The sequence below is a fragment of the Hibiscus syriacus genome, unplaced genomic scaffold (genome assembly GCF_006381635.1).
Source record: "Hibiscus syriacus cultivar Baekdansim isolate YM2019G1 unplaced genomic scaffold, ASM638163v2 tig00111210_pilon, whole genome shotgun sequence".
In the NCBI taxonomy this organism is placed as follows: domain Eukaryota; kingdom Viridiplantae; phylum Streptophyta; class Magnoliopsida; order Malvales; family Malvaceae; genus Hibiscus; species Hibiscus syriacus.
Window position 1 is genome coordinate 3,326,090 of NW_024063021.1, and position 9,462 is coordinate 3,335,551.

Consider the following 9,462-nt stretch of genomic DNA (forward strand, 5'->3'; position numbering starts at 1 on the left):
TTTCAAGATAATAAGCACCGGAGGAAAAAGTCATTTCTTTATCGGTTGCGTCGGAATTGGTAGAGCTTCTTCGAGGATCGTCTCAAGGTGGGTAAACCTTCTTAATGAGTTAGGCTCTGATACCAATTGTTGGGATTTTAGGAAGCTCGAATCGACAATTGGAACGGTTTGCAAAGAGGGGTCGGAACGGTTTTGTGTTTAGGGAGTAAGGAGATTGAAAGATAGAGAATTGCACAGCGATTTATAGTGGTTTGACTTTCTCAACCAAAGTCTACGTTCACTACCTTAGCTCCTCACCAAGGATTTTTCAACAAATTCGCTAATTTGTTCTTTCTTTTGAGGACAAAGAGATAACCTTACAACTCCCTAGTTTTTCCGGGCTAAACTAGAACCTTTCCCCTTTACAAAAGGATAAGAAATGTAAACAAGAAAACCTCTCTAAGGTAGGTGTTTACAAGAATTAAGCTCACAAGAACAAAATATTTACAAGAGAAAGATGAAATAAGAATGAAAAACTCTTCTCTTATGTTTGATTTCTTGGATAGTTGTTCTCTTACTTCTTCAAGTGTCCTTAGCTTGTATTTATATCTTGGAATGTGTTTACTGTCGTATATAACCGTTGGGGATGTTTTGGAGCCGTTTGGGATGATTTTTCTACTAAAAAAGGTTGCCCATAACATGGTGCATCGGTGCACTATCAAGGTGCATCGATACCCCTTCATTAAATTCAAATAAACTAGTCGTTGCAGCCTTGGTGCATAGATGCACAGCATGGTGCATCGATGCACTAATTGCATTCGAAATGGAGTGCATGAATGCACTACATGGTGCATCCATGCACTAGTGGCAGGTGCATGGATGCACTGCATGGGTGCATGGATGCACTTTGACACCTTTTAGCATTTTTTCTCAAATCTGAATTTAATGGACTTTGAATTATTTTTAAAACCTTTTTAAAACTTCTAATAAATTCAATTCAAGTCCAAAAACATTTTCCTTTAAATTTATTATATCGAAACATAATTCAACAGTTTTGGTTAAAACCCAAGAAGAAGAATCAAGAGAGGTAAAGAATAAAAAAACAGAGGTTGTCCATGTTTTCACAAAAGAGAAAAATGAAAGGGCTACTCTGATTGTTTTTTAGAAAAACACACACCGATCCCTATCCTCCTACCAGGGTTTCAAATAGTGGCTGAATAACGGTATCGCGGTCGTTATATCGCGGTCGGGACAGTGTCTGAAACCGCTATCGCGGAAAATAACGATGTGAAGCATGATCACACCAATAGCGGCGGATCGCGGCCACAATTTAACGGTTCTCGATCAATCGTGGCAATAGCGGACCGCTATTCCGCTATTATTTCGTTATTTTAATTTTTTTTAAAAATAGATTTTTTTTATTAAGAAATTCAGCTCCGTCAAAAAAAATTCACGATCGCGATATCCGCAATGACCGCAATAGCATTCGTTATATCCGCAACCGTGATAAACACGACTCAACCGAAAACGTGACCGCGAACGTTATTTAAAACCCTGCCTCCCTCAGTCAAAACATTGAATTATATTTCAAGGAGTTCTTTGAAGCCATGGATTTCGAAAAGAAGCAATTTGTTGAGTTGTTTGAGAACTGGATTGTTTAAGACATCGGAAAGTTTGCATTTAATTCGAGCTTCCATAAAGGGTATCCCAAAGAATTGCTTTATCTGACCAGCCATTGGGTAGAAATAGACGAGAGCGTCGGAAATGTACTGCTTTAGCCGATTGAGAATCGTGGTTTCATCGGCGTAGATATCGCATATTTTGGGATAGAAATAGACCAAATGGTTAAAGATCGAGGGAGTTAATTGATCGAAGAACCACAACCGGTAGTGGTGAGCTTGGTCGGCGATGATGGCATCACGAAAGCAGGAATGAGTGATGGAGAGGGTAAAGAAAGGCTGGGAGGGAGGGATATTTTTGTCATATTTTATAATTTTATGTTTTAATTAATTTTATTTATTTAGATAAAGATAATTAAAATTGGGTGATGTGGCATGTTCTGATTGGTCAGTGAGAATTTTTTTAACGGACTTAATGTTTTAGGGTAAACAGGATAACGATTTATAGTTGAGGGAGCAAAACATCTTGAAAAATAAATTAAGGGGAAGCTCGATACAAATAGCATAACTCAAGGACAACTCCGTACAAGTAATTTAATCTTAAAAATTATGTATAATATTTGATGAAGACTATGTAGAGACTGTCCCGAAATTGGATAATTGTCTGAAGACGCATCAAGAGGTGTGTAGGGTGGATACAAACTGTGACCTAGTTGCAAAATCATGGGCAAATGAGTCAACAATGTGCGAATGAAGAAATCCCCCTTGGGATGGGTTAAAAATAATGTTGATGATACAATTAGGGAGAAGGATAGATCTGCAGTTTGTGGTGGAATTATTCGAAATGATTGTGGTGAATAAATCTTTGTTTATTCGAGAGGTTTGGTAATGTGTTCACCGATCTGGTCTGAACTTTGAGCATTATATAATAGGCTGTAATATATGTGGAGTTTAGGTTTTTAAAAGATCTAAATTAAACTGGATAGCTTGCTGATTTGCAATATGTTTAATTCGGAACCTCTGGCAATGTAAGGGAATTCTATTGCAGATACAACTTGTATTTATTTTTTTTACAGTGAACGTATGAGGTGAATCTCTCTTCTGTTTGTCGGGAAAATAACCAAATTGTTAATTCTATGACGCCGATGAACCGTGGTCAACTTACATATGAAACCTTTTTTGGTGTAGCTTCAATTTTTTGTTTACATTTAATTGAACAAGATATATTAAACGGTTAAAATAATTTTTCTAGCTTTGTATGATATATATATATATATATATATATATCTTACATTTATATATTTATCAATTGAACAAGAACATAATGATACGCTTTATACATTTATATATTTGTCAAATGAACCTTATTTATTTATTTTTAGTAAAATCGATTTACGATTTTCTTTAAATTTTAATTTAGCCAATATTATGTATTCAAATAGTAACTAAACACAAGAATCGAGTGACCTCAGTGATAAAGAATTTATTATTATTTCTTGAGATTTCAAGTTCGAACACGAAGAATATCAAGGATATAATCATTCAACGTCAAATAAAAATCAATATATAATTTGAAGGATGTGATTTCATCGATGTGATAAGTTTGGTAGCAGGTCTCCAACATTAACATTATTCAAAATAATAATAATAATAATAAAAAGTAAGAGTTCTACCGTAATTTACTACCATTTAATAACTATAAATTAATTAATATTAAATGCTACATTTTTCATTTTGCCATTTATAAGCATGTAATTCACGTTCGTGAATTTAATTTCAGTTAATTGTAAACAATTAATGGCTATAAATATTAATAAAAACAAATTAACAAAACACTAACCCATCACGTTATGTGACGATTCTGTATTTTTTTATGCAAAGTAACCATTCCTATTTACATTTTGAACAAAATGTTTACACATTGATTCCCCAAAAAGTTTTCAATCAAAGAGAAAAATGGTTGAATAAAATTCATTGACTTTTCATCTCCGGCACCGAGCGACGGAGGTAACGAGCGGAGGTAGAACCAGCACCGTGTTCACAAATGTCACCAACGGTTCTCTTCCTTAAATATCTCTTAAAGTAGAAATCGAGGAAGAGACAAAGAATTACGCCATTGAGAACAGAGTTGAAACACCAAGCTCCCATTCCATTGCATCCACCTTTCAAAAAATGCAGAAAAATAACTCCAAAATGGCAGACCAAATTGAGCCCCAAAAGCACCACCTGACAATTCAGAACGAAAGAGAAGCAGGCGGTGCTAAGCAGCCCGACCGCCTTCCAGAATCGGAACCCATACACCACCGAGTACAACAGAGTGGCCATTAAGATGGCCAAGACTTGTAACGACTGAGAGAACTCCAGCCATACAAATGACATGAACAAAAGAATCGATTGGTTGAAAAGATGGAAGAAAGTTAATTTACGGCGACGGAGGATGGTGATGAATGTTCGGAGGAGATGGAGGAAACGGGATAGGTAAAATATATAGGACCAGAAGAACACGCGACCCGAAGGGCGGGTTCCGAGTGGGAAGCAGAGGAACCATTGGAATGGGGTGGTGATGGTTCTGGTACGACGCCAGAACCAGCGGGTGTCGCGGATGTCGGCGGCGGAGGATAGGAGTATGCCGACAAAGGTGAGGGCGGAGATTAACGAGATACAGAGGCTGTGAATGGCTGGGATTTGGCCGAGCGGAACACGACGACGTTTGGGGAGGACCATAGAGAGGAAGGTGTGGAGGGTGACGGCGGCGAGACGTATATGGCGATGGAGGAGAAGAGGAAGGACCAGGTGGAGCCAAACGTTTGGGTGTTGCTCCACCGGAAGTTGACGATGGACGGCTGCTCTGATAGGTAGTATTTCAGGGATTGCATTATGATTATTTCTATGTTACATCAAAATCAAACTGAAAAATACTATATATATAGTGGTAATATGGAGGAGTTTTTGAGTTACCTATATTTTAATGGGAATGAAAGTTGGAAATTTGAATTAGGAATTATAAAATGGAAGGACGGCGCTGCCTATTTCAACATTTGAGTTGACGAACGGTGGTTGGGAGATTAAGATTTTGAAGGTCTTATGGAACCTTCCATGTTCCGACGTGTATTTTTTAAAATTAAATACAAGTAGACGAAAAGTTTAAGATAAAAGTTTGGGTAGTTATGCATTGCGGCAGTTAAAAATCGGTTAAAAATGACTGATCGATTAAATAAGTGATCGGTTAAAATTTAAATTTGTTATGTTATATCATTTAACGGAAATATTATCAAGTAAAATAACAAATTAGGTAGCCCTTATATAATGTATAGGTAGAGCTTATATAATAAAATAGGTTAATTACTGAAAACATTATTAAGCACAATAATATATTAGGTAGCGTTTATATAATGTAATAGGTAGAGTTATATTAGACTGAAAATATTATCAAGTACAATAACATATTAGGTAGCGCTTATATAATGTAATAGGTAGTGCTTATATTGACATATTCTATCATAAAACCGGTATATTTATACCGGTAATATTACAAATTTACTATTACATTATAATTATCAGTTTCGATGTTTTTGGGATTGATACAATTTTAAATGTATCGACACTTTATGCGTGCACCTCGTTGGACATTCATTCTGGAAAAAGTATCGACACAAACTTAAAACGTGTTGATATATTATATAGACCTATTTTTTCATAAAATCGGTATATTTGTACCGGGTACATTGTAAATTTACCTATTAATTGTAATTATCGGTTTGGATTTTTTGGGATCGATACTTTTAATAAATGTATCGACATTTTATGTGTGCACCTCGTTGGACATTCATTCTGGAAAAAAGTATCGACACAAACTTAAAATGTGTCGATACATTATGTAGACCTATTTTCTCATAAAACCGATATATTTCTATCGAGTACATTGTAAATTTACCTATTACATTATAATTATCAATTTTGATGTTTTTGGGATCGATACTTTTAATAAATGTATCGACACTTTATGCGTGCACCTCGTTTGACATTCATTTTGGACAAAATGTATCGACACTTTTTAAATTTGTGTCGATACATTATGTAGACCTATTCTCTCATAAAAACGGTATATTTATACTGGTTACATTGTAAATTTACCTATTACATTATAATTATCGGTTTCGATGTAACATATGTGTCGATACTTTTAGAAAATGTATCGACACATATGTTTAACTATTCTCTCGTTATAATATAATTAATGATATATTATTCTTATTGTAATAAATAATAAATATAATTTATAATAATTTTATTTTAATAAAATATAATAATCATAATTTTTTATTTATAAAATTATAGATATAATATTTTAATAATAATATTGACATAAATAATATTAAATAAATTATTCTAATATTTTAAAAATAATATTATTATTTTGTTAATAAATAATATTATTTTATTGTATTTGATGTTTATAATTATATTGTAATTATGATTATTTTTCATCACTTCATTATGATTATTTTTTAAAATTATATGGTAATTATATATATATATATATATATATATATATATATATATATATATTCTTTTATTATTTGAAAGCTAATATCGAAATAGAAATATTGTTTCCTTTTTTTCATTAGTTATATTGTAGCAACTTACAAACTAAAAATTAAAATTAATTTGTATAATTTGTGTTTACTAATTTTATCATTAAAAAGCCTATTTTTACCGGTTTTATTATTGTTGGGCATAAGAAAAACGGTAAAAATTACCTAAAACATTATTATTTCTACCTAAAACGTAATTGATATTAACATTTCCGGTAAAATGCCCAACAATAACAAAACCGGTAAAAAAATAATAAAACTGATAGCACTTTACTGTTTTGTTAAAATAATGATGTTTTCGGTATTTTTTACCTATTGTTTTTTATTGTTTTATACCACTTACATTGTAAATTTACTTATTACATTATAATTATAACATATGTGTCGATCCTTTTAGAAAATGTATCGACACATATTTTAACTATTCTCTCATTATAATATAATTAATGATATATTATTCTTATTATAAAAAATAAAAAATATAATTTATAATAATTTTATTTTAATAAAATATAATAATCATAATTTTTTATTTATAAAATTATAGATATAATATTTTAATAATAATATTTACATAAATAATATTAAATAAATTATTCTAATATTTTAAAAATAATAATATTATTTTGTTAATAAATAATATTGTTTTATTGTATTTGATGTTTATAGGCGCTATTACTACTTTTTTTTAAATTCCAAAAGTGTCGATACTTATTTAAATGGAATCGATACTTTCAACATATCGGTAGGTAGTTTAATGTAATAGGTAGCGCCTATTGTTTTTTACCATTTACATTATTATACTTTATAATGTTTCTAGTAAATAAACGGTTATGTTATCATTAGTAATATTTTAGGCGTTTACCTAATATATTGTAATAACAAATTAAATAATTAGCATATTTTATTATATAAGCGCTACCTATTACATTATATAAGCGCTACCTAATATGTTATTGTGCTTGATAATGTTTCAAGTAATTAACCTATTTTATTATATAAGCGTTACCTATTACATTATATAAGCGATACCTAATATGTTATTGTGCTTGATAATGTTTTAGTAATTAACCTATTTTATTATATAAACGCTACCTATTACATTATATAAACGCTACCTATTACATTATATAAGCGCTATCTATTACATTATATAAGCGGTACCTAATATGTTATTGTGCTTGAAAATTTTCCAGTAATTAACCTATTTTATTATATAAGCGCTACCTATTACATTATATAAGCGCTACCTATTACATTATATAAGTGCTACCTATTACATCATATTTTTACATGTTATATTGTAAAGTATCGATCTTTTTTATAAAAAGGATCGATACTTTCAACATATTAGGTAACATTATGATAAAACCGGTAAAATTTACCTGATATGTTGAAAGTATAGATAGTTTTTATAAAAATGTATCGAAACTTTGTTGAAAGTTATGTAATTTATATTTCAAAATTTTTAATAGTGCTTCATGTTTTCCATCTACAATATTAATTTAATAATTTCATTTACACAAAAAATTATTTGATTATTTTGATATTTTATAAAATATTATCTAGAATTTAAATTTAACAATTTTAACCAAAGATAATAATAAATATGTAATATCTATGTTTATTATTTTTAATTTAATAATAATATATACCGTAACATAAAAATAAACCATTAGACGTGTATAATTACTAAATTAATATCTTAAAACTCACTAAAAAATAACCTTAAATTAATGTTTTCCACAGTGAAATAAGTATGTACACTTATATATATATCGATACTTATCGATAACCAAAGTTTACCGGTTACCAAATTTTTTAATAGTTTTTCATGTTTTTTACCTAAAACATTATTAATCTGTCAACATAATAGTAGCGCTAAACCAAATTTGTTAAATATCTTTTAATATATCCGGTAATGTTGCATATTAGTCGCCTTTCCTGAGACAATCCCTAAAAGTATGGGCCCATTGTCCAGCAGCTCATGCAAAATACGTCCAATTTGTTTTTGGGTAAAGTATGCAAATAATTCCAAATTATAGTCTTATTTTTGAGTGTTTCGACTCTTAAAAGTTATAAAATAATCATTCAATTATAGATCGTTGCTTTATTGAGTTCATTGATTATTAAAAGTTATAAAATAGATACTTGATTATGCATATGTTCCATACTCATAATTTGTAATTAAAAAATTGATGGTCATTAGAGTTGGACGTTAACATGTTGATTGAGATATGATAAAAATCATATTTCAATAATGTCTACTAGTATTGCTGTTACTTTTAAGCACTAACTGGATGACATAATGTTTCAAGCAGTGGCTCGACAACATAATGTAAACATACTTAATCTATAAAATACAATTGAAATAGTTCTAAGATCATATTTTTATCATATCCTAGTGAGCATATTAATGTCTGGCTCGAACTACTACCAATTTTTAATAGAAAAGTCGAGTTTGGAACACATGAATAATCGACGAACTATTTTATAACTTTTAATTGTCGATGACTTAACAAAGCAGTGCCTTAGCCGAGATATCATTTTTAACTTTTAATAGTTGGAGGCTCAATAAAGTAGAGATCTACAGTCGGTGGACAATTTGTGTACTTTACCCTTTATTTTTTAAGTCTTTCTAATATGTAAATAAATAATAGGGTAAACTTCGTATTTAGTCATATATCTATTCTTACAATTTTGTTTTGTTCATCAACTAATGTTTATCAAAATCTTACATAATGTTACGTTCGATCATATGTCATTAAAAAACTAACGGTGATACTTACATGTCACAATAAATTAATGACACATCATTATTAAACAATAAAAATTATCAAGTCAATAATTTTATTTATTTTTTAACAGCATGTAACCAAAATAAAACAAAAACAAATGTTAAATATGATTTTAAAAAATAGTTGAGTGATCATAATGAAACCATATGAATAAGTGTGTGACTAAATACATACTTTACTCTAAATAATATAATTATCGTTTTAAAAAAGTAAATATTGAAAGTTTTATTTTATCATACTCATTATTATTATTATTATTTTATTAAGCTAAGGTTACTTAGTAGATCATGTTCTCTTTTAATAAATTTAACTACATTAAAAATTATTTGATATACATATCGTTTGAATTTTAATTTATATATGTTTATTTTTTAACATTATATATCTTATTTAAAATTTAGAGTTAAAAAATTTAAATTTATGATTATGAATTTCAATTTTTTTAATAATTTAGGGTGCTTACAAGTGGCA

The 9,462-nt window shown here is 29.8% G+C and overlaps 1 pseudogene; it reads right to left on the reverse strand.

Annotated features, from left to right (window-relative positions):
- Positions 1-3,543: 3,543 nt before the first annotated feature.
- LOC120155981 lies at positions 3,544-4,521 on the reverse strand (annotated as a pseudogene).
- Positions 4,522-9,462: the final 4,941 nt, after the last annotated feature.